Below are 17,669 nucleotides of genomic sequence, written 5' to 3'. Positions count from 1 at the left end.
GTACATTCAATGACTTACCAAATGTTTTTCCAAAGTACTTAAAAAATGTGTTTGATTTTAGCATTCAATTTTGGAACAGTTTTAATTTCCCGAAATGAAAACCCTATACACTGTTGGAAATGTGTTTGTGTTTGTTCAAAAAAAAAAAAAAACACGCTCCTTTAAATTTTCTTATGAAAAGTCAAAAACAAACATCAATTTGACCCCACTAACATGAAAACAACAAATTCATTTTTATTTTCTTTCTTCATTTTCCAAAAACCTGTGGCAACAAATGAGATCTGCAAAATACTCACAATGTCTCTTATCAAATACCTTGGAGTGTCTTCATTCTAAAAAGGGGTCATTAGGGGGTGTTTTATGCTATCCTGGCATTTCAGGACCTAAAAACTGTGATAGGTAGTCAGGAAGTAATAAAAGCAAATAATGTCCTTTGAACGCCTGAAGGTGGTCATTGAATGTTGGGCTCCTATATGTAACTCAAAAAAGGGGGTTCTGGCGCTAATCCAAGGTTTAAAAATCCTGTAATGTCCTTATGTGGAGAATGCACAGTTGCATATATAAATATGTCTGTTGCAACACTGTTCGCCCACTCCTAAACACGGGATGGCGTATAGGTAAAGAGAAATAAAAATTAGGATGGCGCTCTGGTGTGCATCATAATAGTAATAAACCCCAATGGAAGCTCAAATGAACAATCTAATGAAAGTTTATTGAGTGGGTGCACAAATGGTTAAAACAATTTGATAGGTAATCCTACCGGCCCCTGAAGCCTCTGTGTCTCCTGGCTAGTCTTTGCAGGAATCCTATATGTGGCTGTGCTGCCAAAAAGTCTCTCACGTACAGCTTGTTTTGGGATGTAATTCCACATATGTCTATGTCATGTGTGAGAAATATCTCAATAAAGTGACAAACTTGTGGCAAAAATTAAAATCTTCCATGGACTCAACATGTCTTTTCACAAATACCTTGGGGTGTCTATTTTCTAAAAAGGAACTGTCCTGGCATTTCATGCCCAACATTAGAAGCTTTCACCACACATCCACCCACTCTTCTAATGTTGGGCATACATGTAATGATTCCTATATTCAGATAGATCACTGTGGATGAAGAAAACTCTTCCTGGAAAAAATTGAAAAAATGATATGCCAAAGCATAGGTGCGATCTGCCCACTGACCACCCAAGGACCCTCATGCTTGGACATACTCTTTTTATTTAACTGTGGATGAGAAGTCTTCTCCTGCAGTGCTGCAGGCACTGGCATATGTATTTTGAGAGCAGCACCCTGCTGCTGTCAGAATGAACAGATTAGTGCTGCAGCTGTTAACCATTAACAATGGTTAACAATAAAACACAGTAACAGTATAACAATAACTCAATAAAATGCAACTTTTTTTTTTGTTTTTTTTACATTTTTTTGTAATTTAACTTTTTAGAACAATAACCTTGCAGCCTTTCATTTTGGGGGCTCTCAAAATGTGAGCCAGTTTCCTGACTACCTAACATCTTTCGAGACCCTTGTGTGTAAAATATGGGCCCTTGACTGTGCCATGCTGTCCCCTAAACGAATACTCCACTAGTGTGTGGTAGAGATGGAAGCAGTCCTTGATGCAGACCAGGTTGGCCAGGACAGGTGGGACAGAAAAAATGTGTGTCGTGCCTAATTACTTGTTTGCTACAGACACATCTTTTTTGGGGTTACTTGTGGGTCAGGGTAACAGGAAAGACATCAGGTAAATACTTTTCATGCAGCCGGCTCACTGCAACTGGATATGGGGTTTGATCCAAAGCCCCTTTTGGAAACAAAAGGGCCGCAACAATTGCTTCCTGAAATTTCAGGATCCACTTTTTCCATTGGTTTGTAAATCACAAAAGTATTATAAAGAACCAATTGAAATAAATATACAGACACTTTTCGTACAAGTGTCTGACTCTGCTGCACACTTAATATGGCTTCATAAATTAGTCATAAAGTCTTTAAACCCCCATATTAAGATTATATTTGTGGATACAGAAAGGCTTTTTAATGACACTAGATGCCGTGTTAATTTGGACTGTTGTGAATAAAAGACATGATGAAAACATCCCATTTGTCCTTCAACTTCACTGCTCTGCAAGATGCTTTCTCTCCCTTTCTAAGTCAGGTGTTAATGAGCTGTTGGGGTCAACCCCAGATATTAGGTTACATGGTGCCACAGCAGCCAATTTCAAGATTGAATAAGTGTCCAAAAAGTAGCACGCTAGCATAGAAATCATCCAAGTTCAAATGGTACCCCTTCTGGAACAAGGATGACACTAAGTCCCATACTGTCTTGCCACTGCTTTCCATGTACACTGGGAATCCGAGGGGCTACCACATAACTGTCTTTTCCCTTGTTAATTATAAAACAACATGTATAGCCTGTTGCCCTCTTACATAGCTTATACACTTGACCCCAGATGTGGTAGGCTAGGCTTGCTGTGGAGGTTTTGCTTGTATGCAAGGCGGCCAGAAAATTTATTGAGGGACTCATACACACAGATGTTTTGTTGGGGCATATACACATCTGCAAGTTTTTGGGACAGGGAACGAGGGGGCTATATTTTATGGAACCAGTCATTTTCAGAGCCCCCCCATGAGTGTATTGTCCTTGAAATGCATAAAATGCATTATATGCTCATATCTATGCCTGGCCATTGCAGCAGACAACATGGGCATCTGATGAATCGGGTCTGTGGACTAATTCATTTTTTTTGTTGTAATGCCCATGTTAAAGTGATTGTAAAGTCTTGTTTTTTTTCTCTAATAAAAATAGCGAACATGTTATATTTACCTCCTCTGTGCAGTTAGTTTTGTACAGAGCAGCCCAGATCCTCCTCTTATCAGGTCCCTCTTTGCAGCTCCTAGCCCCTCCCTTCGGTCGAGTGCCCCCACAGCAAGCAGCTTGCTATGGGGGCACCCGAGCCAGCTCCATGTGTTGATTCAGACACAGAGCTGCCATTCAACCCCACCCCATCTCTCTCCTGATTGGCCAACTAACTTTGATTGACAGCTGCAGGAGCCAATGGCACCACTGCTGTGTCTCAGCCAATCAGGAGAGAGAGTCCCGGATGGCCGAGGGACTCGTGGACATCGCTGGAGAGAGATGGGGCTCAGGTAAGTATTAAGGGGTGCTGCTGCACACAGAAGGCTTTTTGTCTTAATGCATAGAATGTATTAGGATAAAAAACCTTCTGCATTTACAACTCCTTTAAGGCTTAGGACGAAAAAATATGTAAACTTGGAAACTGTGATAATTTTCCAATAAATGGTCTGGAAAGGTACGAATTTGGATTGGCAGTGATGTACTGGTCGGTATAAGAATTGCTTTGGTCCATAATCAATTAATACAGTTCTTCTGTGCAAAAGCAGCGCAATGCAATTAAGGATTTTGCCAATCAGGATTTGTAATCACCTCTGGGAGGACACTATGGGCTTTATGGGACTGTGCTCAAATTCTTGGTGGCTGTGGGATGCTACTACTACTGCTAGCCACCTCACAAGTGTGGGCTGTACTTCTGGGACTTGCCACGTCACCATGTAATACTGCAGTGCTGTTGTGTAAAATGCCAGGATGTGCTAAGCCGCTGATAGTGCTGCTGGCAATCAATGGGTTAAATCTGGATGTGTGTTGGGCAATCTGATGCTATCTGATGTCACTAGTGACACTAATACAGTGATCAGTAAAACAATGCTGTACACTGTACTAATGACAATGTGACAGGACACTCACAGGAGGGCGAACAAGGGGTTAAATGTGCCTAACTATGTGCTTGTGTAGGTGTGCTGATTTTACTTACACAGGTCTAGCTTCTTCTCCTTCTAAGAACTGAAAGGGTTCTCCTGAGGGAAGAACCAGCCAGTTCCTTTGTCTGTGTTTACAAACATGGACCCAGGCTGTGCTGTGATTCGGTGCAGCTGATCAGAAGGTCCAGGCCGAAAAACATTGACCTGGACCTAATGACCGGTTTGTGCTTACCGAATGACAGTACAGATCAGGTGTGCACGCCCCTAAAAAAAAACCTTACTGCAGCTCAGTTTCAGGGTCTTGGCAATCTTCTAATACCCTAGGCCATCTTTACGTAGACCAACAATTCTTGTTTTTAGATCCTCAGAGAGTTCTTTGCCATGAGGTGCCATGTTGAACTTCCAGTGATCCATATGAGAGAGTGAGAGCAATAACACCAAATATAACACATCTGCTCCCCATTCACACCCGAAGCCTTGTAACACTAACAAGTCACATGACACCGGGGAGGGAAAATGGCTAATTTGGCCCATATAGGACATTTTCACATAGGGGTGTACTCACTTTTGTTGCCAGCGGTTTAGACATTACTGGCTGTGTGTTGAGTTATTTTGAGGGTACAGCAAATTTACCCTGGTATACAAGCTGTACACTCACTACTTTACATTGTAGCAAAGTGTCATTTCTTCAGTGTTGTAATTTGTAAAGATATAATAAAATATTTACAAAAATGTGAGGGGTGTACTCACTTTCGTGAGATACTGCATATATATATATATATATATATATATATATATATACAGTATATACACATACTGTATACAGGGGCATCTCATACAATTAGCATATCATCAAAAAGTTAATTTATTTCAGTAATTCAGTTTAAAAAGTGAAACTCATATATTTTATATAGATGTGTTACACACAGAGTGATACATTTCAAGCATTTCTTTCTTTTCATTTTGATGATTATGGCTTACAGCTAGTGAAAACCCAAAATTCAGTATCTCAGAAAAGAATAATATTACATAAGACCAATAAAAAAAAAAAGATTTTTATTACAGAAATATTGGCACACTGAAAAGTATGTCCATGTACAGTATAGTATGCACTCAATACTTGGTCGGGGCTCCTTTTGCATGAATAACTGCATCAATGCGGCATGGCATGGAGGCGATCAGTCTGTGGCACTGCTCAGGTTGCTTTGATTGCGGCCTTTAGCGCATCTGCTTTGTTGGTTCTGAAGTCTCTCATCTTCCTCTTGACAATATCCCACAGATTCTCTATTGGATTTAGATCAGACACGTTTGCTGGCGAATAAAGCACAGTAATACCATGACCATTAAACCAGGTATTGGTACTTTTGGCAGTGTGGGCTCCTGCTCCAAGTCCTGCTGGAAAATAAAATCAGCATCTCCATAAAGCCGAACAGCAGATGGAAACATGAAGTGCTCTAGAATTTCCTAGTAGAGGGCTGCGCTGACTTTAGACTTGATATAACACAGTGGACCAACACCTGCAGATGATATGGCTACTCTAATGATATTCTAATTTTATGGGATGCACCTTTATATACTGTATATATATATATATATATATATATATATATATATATATATATACTGTATATATAAAGGAGATATACATATATATCAGATATAATTGCAACACAAATATTTTTTTTATTGAATGTTATTAAATTTTCAATCTGCAGTGCTATAATTTTCTGTAAAATAAATATGGCAGCCTGGAGGTGTTCTGTACACAATGGCATACTGAACTTCCCCAGAATTATCATTTCCTCCTTGTGTGATTGGCTTAGAATCTTCCCAGAATGTCGGCACTAAGATGCAAGTTAGATTTTGGGCATTCCCTGCAACAAGAATTTCATTTTTGGTGAAATGCTCTCAAAGGGAAATCATGCCAGAATCATGCCAGAAGGGATGCATTGCCCCTTTCCTTAGAGCTCTGTAAGTGCAGCAGATGACTGACTGATTATAAAATTCCATACAGATTCATTCTACACCTGGACACAGACAAACAAAGAGCTATTTCTTCAGAATAACAAAAAGGTAGGAATCTGCAACAAAATCAGTTATAATCCCTGCAATGTACATCCAGAGGGGAAATGTTTTTTTTTCTCAACAAAAATGGAGTTACTCTTTAGGCAGACCAGTCAAGAAATACATCCTAAACATATACTTAGCTAGAAAACACATGCATACAAGAGAGGGCCAGAATACTTCCTAACTGCGGTGTAGAACGGATCAGCTGGTATGGAAAAGGTTTAATGAGATTTTTTTTCCAAATATAATAGTTGTCCCTAGTTACTATATATAGCACTGTGTAAAGTTATGGGAATATAAAATGTTGTGTGTGCTGTTTGTTAAATCTGGTTTACAGTAATGTACTCGCAGAACCCTAAAAAGATGTGCTACACTTCATGCCAGTGGAGTTGGTTCATTAAAACCGGAAAAAATAAATGAGCAGAAAAGTAAACTTATCATCAACAGCAACTGAACAGATCTCACCCTTAATTTTTTGGAAAACAAGCGTTCCAATTGGTCACTATGAACAACAACTCTATTTTTTGTATTAAAGCGGAACTAAATCTCCCTATCCTTTAAAGCTAAGGAAGCCGCCATCTTAACCTCTGTTTGATCTGCAGTTTTTAAGGTGCTGCACATTTGATAAGTTAGGAGGACACCAGCCATTTGATGGCTTCACAGTTCATTTGAGAGCACAAGCAACTGTGACAGATCTCATTCATGGCATGCCTTGAGCGCCGGTTCACACTACCGCGACGCTACTTCCCAGGGCGACCTCCGAGATCACGGTGCGAGCAGCGCGCTGCGACCTCGGAGCGGCCGCCACGGACTTCATAACATTAAAGTCTATGGCGGTCGCCTCCTGGTCGCCCCAAAGAAGCTCCGGACCCTTTTTCTAGGTCGGAGCGACTTGTGTCGCTCCTATTAGAACGGGTCCGCAGCTTCCCTATGGGAGGCGACCTGCGGCGACCTGTGAGGCGCCCTAGTGTGAACCGAGGCTAAATGTAACTGTTTTGAGAAACAGGTAAAACACTGGGTTTAGTTCCACCTTAATGTTCCTTTCTCTGTGTCAAGATCCAGATCTAAACCTGGTTTCTGGATTTGGCTCTTCTCGCTAAGCCACCTGAGATGCTATACAGCTCCTTGCCTGATTCCTAGGACAAACTTACTGTCAGAGAAGACAGGTCCATAGTGAAGATAAGGATCCGCGGCGCATGCATATGCACCTGCGCAAACCAGGCAGATGTTCATACTTGTGGGTTAGGGAGCGCGCACAGCATGCACACACGTGCATGAATGTGCACACCCATCACTAATGCTAGAAACAGGCGGGCTATTTAAACAGGCCTTCTGTATGGACTCATTGCTGTTTGGTCTGCAGCTTCTGTGTGTTGTTTCTGATTCCGTGTGACCTCTGATCTTGATCCGGCCAAACCTAACTGGTGATTGTCTGCTTCATACCCTACTGGATTCCGCTTCTGCCTCCGGTTTTTGCTAACACTTGGCTCTTGTGACCCGACCATCCTGCTGTCTGCTGTCTATGTCTAATCTGCCCGACCATTACCAATCGGGCTTGTCTGACCCTGAATCCTGGTCATTCAACCTGCTACAACTGTCAGTCCAGCAAATCCTGCTTCCAGCTGCCTTCTACAGTCTGCCAAGAACTGTCCAAGCTCAGTACCAGCCTGATTACTGCCATAGCCACCGGCTGACCACTACTACACAGACTACTGGACTGATTACAGGCACACCAACGTCACCATCCTCTTGTGGCTGCTGTCTCACTATCAGTGGCTCCCGAGCTGAAGCTGTCAGAGAGGCCCTCCTCTACACGTCAGGCTCACCGACCAGGTACATGACAGTACCAAAGAGCCATGTCTGGACCTGAAGGAGGACCCTCTCCATTGGATGAGATCTGTCAGCACCTTGCTGCTCTTACACAAGCAGTTAAGACTCTACAGGAAGGATATGTTCATCTGGAGATACGGGTTCAGTCCTTGGCTTCACCAGCAACGACTCCCATTTCTGCTTCTGCCTCTGCTGCATCTTCTACTCAAGCAGGGACTGTAACAAACCCTACAGTAATGATGTTATCCCCTGAACCTCGAGTACTAACCCCTGAGAGGTTCTCTGGCGACAGGAGTAAGTTCAGAGTGTTCCGCACCGTATGTCAACTCTACTTTGCTCTGCAGCCACCAACTAAACCCACCAAGGTGGGGTACATCATTTTCCTGCTTCAAGGGGAACCACAATTCTTGGGCCGACCGATTATTGGAAGAGAATAGCGCACAACTAAATACTATACATTTATTCTTCGATGCCATGTCACAATTATATGATGACCCACAGCGAACCACCACTGCCGAGGCAGCTTTACATGTAATCCAGCAAGGCCGCAGATCGGTCAAGGACTACGTCACTGATTTCAGATGCTGGAGTGCAGATACCAGTTGGAATGATACAGCCCTGCGTCATCATTTTTGTTTGGGTCTCTTAGAGGGTCTTAACCTGCCTAGCGGTATCCCGAGCGTGACTCGGGGTGGATTTTCCATGCTGTTATCGGTATCCCTGAGTCACGCTCAGGGTGGATGTGCAGAGCGCGCAGCGGTGTCTTACCTTCTCCTGGCGATCCAGCGATGATCTCCCATTGCTGTGATCGCCAGCCATCTGAGATCCCCGCCGCTCGTCCGTCCTCCGTCGGTCTGATGACTTCCTAGTTCCGTTACCTGCAGCAGCAATGCTGCATGGGAACGGAACTAGGGAGGGAAATTCAAACGTTGAACGTTGCACAAAACACAAACACACACATAACATTTATATATATATATATATATATATATATATATATATATATATGTACATACATACATATACATATACATATATGTATATGTATGTATATATATATGAATGTATGTATATATATATATATATATATATATATATATATATATATACACACACACACACACATATATATATATATATATATATATATATATATACACACACACACATATTGTTACGAAACAGGGCACCCTTGAGCAGGTACCTCCGTTGACAGATGCTCCTAGTGCTTCCCGAGGGCTCCAAGCACTCCACCAGACACCGTAAGCACTTCAGACTCCACGAACCGCCGCAGCTTGGTTAGGGTCTTGGCATCTCCTACCCACCCTGGAGCAACGACAAGGCTCCAGGTTCCTGTGGGTGAACCTCTCTTTCCCCAGAGAGTGCAGCACGAACAAGCTCTTACACAAGCTCTTACAAGAGCTTAGTTATTCTCTAAGGGAGTATGGAAGACCATAGCAATCCCTGCAGCAGATTCCCCCAATAACGAGACAAAGCTCCGAGTTGAGGGTAAAACAGGAACAACATTTATTGGAAGAACACAGCAAACTTTTATACAGAATTTGGAACATCCTTCCCCCAACAACCGCTTTCCCATTGGTCAATTTCTCAGTACCTGCAGTCCCCCATAAGGTCCTCTCCAGCCATGCAAATGAGGGCTCGAAAATGAGTCAGCAGTGATTCGTCAGATAGTTTGACCAGAAGGGCTGCCAGGTGCAAGGAGACAGAAGCCCCAGGGGGCAATCAATGTACACAATAGTCAGACACAGAACAATGGTTCCCTAACGAGCCCTCAATACACATTACTCTGAGTGTCAATACATCCCTTAGCAGACAACAGGTGAGGTCATTAGCACACCTGACAATAGGTGAATGGAGAGCCCCCTCAGACAGTCCGTCTCCTCAGAACTTCCTGAAATGACCATATTAGGGGTGGTACTTCCTGTGCCTTACAGTTTACAGGAAGAAGGTTTAGCTTCCAGGATAGAGGCAAGACTCCATTAGCCACATGGTTAAAGAAACACAAAAAGACACAAAAATGCATAACTCCCAGTCTACTGAACAGAACCCCCACATTCAACCCATCCCCCGATAGCCTGGATCTGAGCGCTCAACATATCCAAACAGCGCTCAGATGCCACAAACACAGTCAAATCGCCATGGAGCCAAAGTCTTTAATCTCACGAACAGGTTCCATGGCATGGCTATCTGGGTTTCCCCATACCCAATACAATATAATATAAAACTGCCGAACGCTTCATCGTTCGTCTAATGAACAAAGTCAGGAGGATCCGTGAATTTGGAGCGTAGCGGCTAAAACATAGGGGATCAAAGGGGGGCTGTACGGGCCGTGGAACAGCCGAACAAACAGACGAAAGGAGGCAGCAACAATATAATACAAAGTCAGATGGTTCTGTCACACACACATGTATATATATATAATATAACGCATGAATTATAATCTAATCAATAATATAATTTTATTATATAAAAATATATATTTGTGTTTCAAATTTATCACATCTGGGATGTCTACTAGAGTCTTGTTTTGGTCAGGTTTAAGTCAGTAATTACTAAGAATTGTAGGCCTATAATACATAACGCCAAATTTCCATGCAAAAAATTGTACCGCTTTTGGTATAGAATTCCTGACATAATCATACCGCCAGGCAGGTTAAGGATGAACTTGCCTGAGTTGGCATGCCAAGCTCTCTAGAAGCTTTAATCACTCTTTCGATCCAGATTGATCGCCATTTACAGGAACTCAGATCTGAAAGATCCACATAACAGTTCCGTCCAGTATGGATGTTGCCCAGAATTCCTGTTCCTCCCAACCCAGTTTCCGGAAATACTGCTTCATCTGCTCGAGAGGCCTATACTGCAGAGAAGCCAGTAGAGAAGCCAGTCACTACATACACACCTGCCCAGCCTGCCCAGCTAAGCTCCGTAAGTGTCTTTCCGTTTCTTCAGTTAACCAGTCACACTTGTCTGCAAGCTCAACTCACATAGCTCTGCCTGTTTCCTTCCAGGTTCCGGGATGGAGCCGTGTTGGTGACCGCAATTATTGATTCAGAAGCATGTAGCTGTTTCTTCAACCTGTCCTTCACAGCTCAGCAACATATCCCACTACAATGAATGTCCCACTTAAGGAGAGGATAACTAAAAAGGGATCCCAGTGGTTAAATATCTCCAAGCAGTATTAGATAAGAAAAAGTGACCAAGTTGTGTACTAATACATAAATAAATTAAACATCAGAAATACGATAAGAATCCATAATATAGACAATAAATACATCTGTGATATATATATAAAAAAATGGTGATGAATATAATGTGCAAAAAAACAAGTGCAAATCTGCAGGAATAAAGTGCAAAGGTGATAATGAATGAAACTAAATAGTTGTTGAGGCGTGATCAAAAGGTGATATCAACATATAAAAGTTCTGTGTTTAAAAACAGTCCATTTCAATAATAGTGCAAAAATGCCAAAAGTAGCAATTCCGTGAACGTGGTATGAGTGACCCCAGGTACACTCAGCTTCAAGGTGATTGTCAGTGTAGTACAATTTCACAGTGGATCCCGGTACTAATAAGAAATGGCCGCTCACCTTAGCCAAAATATAAACAGGCGTAGTGGACAGAGTATGTCTCCTGACAACTCTCAATCTCAGGCACTCAGAGGGATAGATCTCCTGTTCGGACTTACTTACACAGCAGAAGCGTTATGGATTAGCCCCATGAGTATTCACTCAGACTGAGTATCCATCCAGCCAGAGCTGATAAACTTCTTCATCTATCAGGGTGGTATTTCCCACAAACACATCCAGATTATTTGACATTGCTAGGGTTTCTCTCCTTGATTCAAATTCCTCCGCTCGTCACTGTACAGAGATCACCTTTCCAGCTTCACTCTCAACCTACTCCGCTGTGTATTCTATGTAAACGCATGTACCACTTGCATCCAGAGTAAAAGTACCCATAATAAAGCCTGAGGGTTGCTCAGACCTTTGCCCATACCTGACAGACCCTGGAAGATGATTTACATGGACTTTATAGTCGAACTTCCACCATCTGAAGGTTGTATAGCTATCTTTGTGGTAGTGGATCGCCTATCAAAAATGGCTCATTTCTTATCCCTGAAGAGTACGCCATCTGCTGTTGAGACCCTGCAAATATTGTGTCTGACAGGGGTGTCATGTTTATGTCGAGATTTTGGAAAGCATGAAAGATTGAACTTTCCCTATCTTTGGCTTACCATCCGCAAACCAATGGGCAAACAGAGAAGACTAACCAAACCCTAGAGCAGTACATCCGATGTTTTACTTCCATTGTCCAAGACAACTGGGTGTCGCTATTGCCACTAGCAGAGTTTGCCTACAACAATGCCAGTCATTCTGCCACCAAGCAGTCCCCATTCTTTGCTAATTACTAATTTCACCCTACCTTCTTACCTGATCTTGTCTCAGAATCCTCTGTTCCAGCTGTCCAGAGTACTCAGAATTTTTTATCTCATAATAACATGTTGTTACAGAAACCGTCGTAAAGAAGACAACAAGAAAAGGAGGGGGGAGCTGATCTTACAGCCAGGGGACCAAGTAACGCTTGCTACAACAAATTTGAATATGACGTGTCCCTCAAAGAAGCTGGCACCAAAGTTTGTAGGACCATTTCCGGTAAGAAGAAAAATTAACCACTTAAGCCCCGGAAGATTTTACCCCCATTCCGACCAGGGGGTATTTTGCGATTCGGCACTGCGTGACTTTAACGGACAATTGCGCGGTCGTGCGACGCTGTACCTAAACGAATTTGGCGTCCTTTTTTTCCCACAAACAGAGCTTTCTTTTGGTGGTATTTGATCACCTGTGCGATTTTTTGATCACGCGCTATAAACAAAAAAAGAGCGTCAATTTTGCAAAAATAACAATATTTTTCACATTTTTTTATATGAAATTCCCCCCAAAAAAAATGTAAAAATCAAAATGTTTTTAAATTTTCGGCCAATTTGTTTTATGCTACCTATGTTTGGTAAAAAAAATCGCAAAAAGCGTATTTTGATTGGTTTGCGCAAAAGTTATCGCGTTTACTAACAAAGGGAAAGATTTTTGCCATTTTTGTTGTTTTTTTTTTTAACGCGTAATGGTGGCGATCTGCGATTTTTTTTGCGGTACTGCGACATTGCGGCGGACAGATCGGACCCTTGACTGACATTTTTGACACTTTTGGGGTTACCAGTGACATTTCTACAGTAATCAGTGCTATATATATGCACTGTTACTGTAAAAATACACTGGTAGTGAAGGGGTTAACTTTATTTGGGAGGGAGGGGCTGTGTGTGTCCCTAGGGGCATGCTTTCTACTGTGATTGGCTGTGGCTTCAGCTGTAAGGACACTGATCAACGGATCTACATAGTAGATCCATGTGATCAGTGTCTTTGCAGCGAGGAGAATGACAGGCAGCTTGTTTACACAAGCTGCCTGACATTCTCCCTCTCCCCCGCCGATCGCCGGGTGGCCGGCGGACATCGGGTCCGCTGGTCACACGCGCGGGGGGGTCCGTGGCCACGTGGGAGCGGGAGCGTGCCTCCGGGGGAGCGGGAGCGCGCCTCCGGGGGCGCGCGCTCGCTCCCTAGACCCTCACAAGCAAGCAACGTAGCCCTACGTTAGTTTGCCTGTGAGGGGCTGACCGCCGACGTAGATAGTGGTGCGGCGGTCGGCAAGTGGTTAAAGACGTTTCTTATGAGTTAACCTTACCGAAGTCCTTTAGAATCCACCCAGTGTTCCATATATCCTTACTGAAACCTGCAGTGCCAGATCCATTCCCTTATCCCGCACCTGTAATATTAATAGGGATGAGTAATTTGAGGTCAAGGCTATCTTAGACTGGTAGAGAAGAAGGGGATGAGGAATTTGAGGTCAAGGCTATCTTAGACTGTAGGAGAAGAAGGGGTAAGATACAGTATTTGATCAAATGGAAGGGGTATGGTCCAGAGGGGAATTCCTGGGAACCTATACATAATGTGCACACCACAGACTTGATTCATGCCTTATTCTGCAGCCACCCGGAGGTTGCCTGACGGGTGGGGCAATGTCAGAGAAGACAGGTCCATAGTGTAGATGGAGATCCATGGTGCAGTCATGTGCGTATGCGAAGAGCAGCAACTGGCCAGGCAGATGTTCATATTTCTGGGTTAGGGAGTGCCCACCGGCTCGCACATTCGCACCAGCGCATCGGTGTGCACACTTGCGCATTAATGGCTTGGCTTGTTCGACTACACTTTTGCTTTTTCCCTATCTGCTTTATCTGCTACCTGGCCCATGTATGCTTTTTTTCTGCTAAGTGAATTCCAGAGAACCACAACCCAGTATCAGCAATCAGCAAACCCATCTCCACCATCATCAACTCTGGTGAAGACCAGCTAGTGCTTAGACCATGTACCTCTCCGTCCACTGGGGGGATTTGCTTGTGTATTCATCTAGCTGATTATTGCGTAAAGCTCTCTACTTCTACAGCCGCTGGCCTCTAAACCTAAACCCAGACCCTGACAAAACACTTAAACAAATGATGTATATAGTAAATGGGGTGGATGGGAAGCTCAGTGCAATAGGCAATAGGCACTGAGTAGTGATGAGCTAAATACACTTGGGTTTGTTGTGAGGCTGGTCTGGCAGTCATTACTAAAGCTTAGGTGCTGAATCCAAACCCCGCTGAAGTCAATAAGTCGAAAGTTAAAAACCAGTCCTAGCCAATTTCTAGGCTAATAGACAAGGAATTTTGAAAAAAAAAAAAAAAAACATGGAGGGTTGGGTACTGCCATGGGTAACATATACAAAAGAAAAAAAACCCCAAAATGTTACCCCTTGGCGCCAACGGTATGCATATATGTGGCCTCTTGGAGGGTGGGCCCTAACGCAGAGTGGTTACATAAATGGGACCCTGTGTAAACAACTTACCGTGGTGAGAGCACACTCCCAGTGCGGTAGCTGGCAGGGATCGGTAAGTTGCCGATGCATACTTGCCATCAGGAGCTTTCTGATCATGTGACCACTGTGACGGCCAATTTAAAACCAAATGCCCACCTCTGCCTTCCGTTTAGAACTCTTAAGGGTCTGGGAGACGGTCGGTGGGGAGGGGTTAAATGTAATTTAACTGGGTGCAATGATATAGTATAGGGGATGCCCTGACCCTTCCTATGAAATGGCACATCTGTGCAATGTATACAATCTACTACTAAAACAAAAAAAGCATAGGGTTCCCCTCCAAATTCAAACCAGACAATTCAGATCTGGTATGAATTTTAAGGGGGACCCCACACAAAAAAAACAAAACACTAAATGGTGTGAGGTCCCCTCCCAAATTCTGTACCAGGCTCTTTGGGTCTGCTTTTGATTTTTCTACATTCTTCATTTGTTGAATTCCCAGTTTATAGAATAAAATATTGACCATGACAAAAATATAGCATATATGGAAATGTACAGTTTTTACACTATTGTCACATAGATATAGCGTGAGGAAGCCCATCTTGAATAATAAAAGGTTCTAAATGTATTAGATTAGTCCTCATGATGTTTCTGCATCCCAGATATTGGACTGGTATGGATTTTAAAGGGGTAATCCATAAATAAATCAAGAAAGGAAAGGTGTAGGGCCTCCCTCCAAAAATTCATACCAGACTCTTATCCAAACATGCGGCCTGGCAGACCAGGAAAGGAAGGGCGAGTGTGTGCCCTCTACCTCCTGAACCATGCTGCCATGCTATATCCTTGAAATTAGATTGGTACCTTGCTGGGGGTAAGACCTGGTAGAGCATCTTGTTCCCATGTTATCGTGGACAAGGGCCTTTCCCCACAACCCTGGCCTGGTGGCCTTGGGAGTCTGTGGGCAGTGGCTTCTTGAAATCTGGAATTATTCAAAACTACAAAAAAGCTTTGGCTAGACATAAACTTTTTTTCCCTAATAATTGCTGTGGGTTGGTTCCCTGTTGGACCTACACTATATTACCAAAAGTATTTGGACGCCTGATTTTACACGCACATGAACTTTAATGGCATCCCAGTTTTAGTCCGTAGGGTTCAATATTGAGATTTGGAACAGTGCAAAAAGCAAGGTCCATAAAAACATGGTTGAGCAAGTTTAGGGTGGAGGAACTTGACTGGCCTGTACAGAGTCCGGTCCTCAATCTGAACACTTTTGGGATGAATTAGAGTGCAGACTACGAGCCAGGTCTTCTTGTCCACATCAGTGCCTGACCTCACAAATGTGCTACTGAAGGAAGAATGGTCAAACATTTCCATAAACACACTCCTAAACCTTGTGGACAGCCTTCCCAGAAGAGTTGAAGCTGTTATAGCTGCATAGGGTGGGCAAACTCAATACTGAACCCTACGGACTAAGACTGGGATGCCATTAAAGTTCATGTTCTTGTAAAGGCAGGTGTCTCAGTACTTTTGGTAATATAGTGTAGATCTGTGCCTTACCAACACTTAAATAGATATGAGAGCACAGAGACCGCTCTGGTGTTGAAATGTCCTCACAATCAGAAGGGTGCAGGTTAGGTCCGTAGTCCCGACAGCTGTACAATTAAGAAGAAGGAAACTGTTAGCTGTTAACTGTTTTTTACCCTCCTGTCCCTGGTTTGACGTTTTGGATTTTATGGATTTTCAATAAAAGGTTTTTATCATCTACTATCACTCTCAAGTTGGTGTGCGGTTGCCTTCTTCTTAATTGTACACCTTACCAACACTTGACTGCTTCCTTAGCCCCAAAAAGTTACTGTTTTAAAAAACAGCTTAAAACTTCCTAAACATGTTCTTGCATGATTCCATATTTGCATCTAAATAGATATTTGTCAGGAGAATGCAAATGATGGCAGTCAGAAGTGGCTGGGCTACCATTATTTTGTGACATTTGACAAACACAATCTGGATACGAGCACACTGTCCTAATTTTGCCATCTCTGCTTTTATAAATAGAATGTGCACGAGTTTTGCCTTTCTGCAATGGACGCGGGAAGTTAAAAGAGCAGATTTCTGTCAGCGAGAGTATTGTGCATCTCCCGACGACAACTCTGTATCTGCTCGACTAATTGGAATGATGGCGCTTGTTGGTGTAACATGATGTGAGTGACAGGCATCAGGCTTGGTGGCAGCACTGTGAGTACAGCATTAAGAAATAGAGCAACGATATACATTTACATAAGGCATATTCAATTCCTAGTTACAGTGCTTACCTATTGAAAAGTTTGGCTGTTTTATAGCAAAAAAATAAAATTAAAAAAATCACTGTAAATAAAGGAATATTGTACTAGGGGAATTAAAGGCACTGCCATTGCTGACCTGTTTCTGAAAATGTTAATCGCCTCTCTGTCTCTGCCTTTCATTTTTTTTTTTTGACCTGACCTAGAACAATTAGATACAAAGTAAGAGTAAAATCTAAAAGTCTTACTGTATGCATATTGTAAGGGGTTAGCTAGGTAGCGGGAGTGGGTGACCCCTTGGGAGGGTTCGCTACACAGAGAGACAGCCGAGGAGTGGTTGAAAACCACGGTCTATGGTTTATTCTTTCAATTTGCTGAAAACAAGTGCAAGCATCCAAACAGCATAAATCAAACAAACAAAAAATAAACCCTGGCCACTTGGGGCGTCTACCTTCACAACACAGGAACCTACCTATGGAGTCTGTCCCAACCTACTGCTGGGCAGACACTGTTGGTCATACAGCAGAAAACCAATAGTTTATTTGTTTTTCTTTTCACACAGAAAAAGTCAACACCACCTCACCTTCAGAAGTCTTTCTCAGCTCCCTGCTCTCCTTAATGCAAAAAGCCTCAGGAGGCAGCAATCAGTAGTCATCCTCTGGATAACTTATAGAGGCCTTAATTGCCTCATTCTGAATAGCTGAAGCTTTCCAACGTCCTTAAACCTTTCTGGCTATCTCTGCAGCCGACACCTGATAGTAATTGGTGAATTGTCTAAACAAGGCAGAAATGTATCTCCCGTCTGTGACAAC

The sequence above is a fragment of the Pelophylax lessonae genome (assembly GCF_965119305.1).
Source record: "Pelophylax lessonae genome assembly, chromosome: 6".
NCBI classification, from domain to species: Eukaryota; Metazoa; Chordata; class Amphibia; order Anura; family Ranidae; genus Pelophylax; species Pelophylax lessonae.
This window is presented reverse-complemented; position numbering follows the sequence as displayed.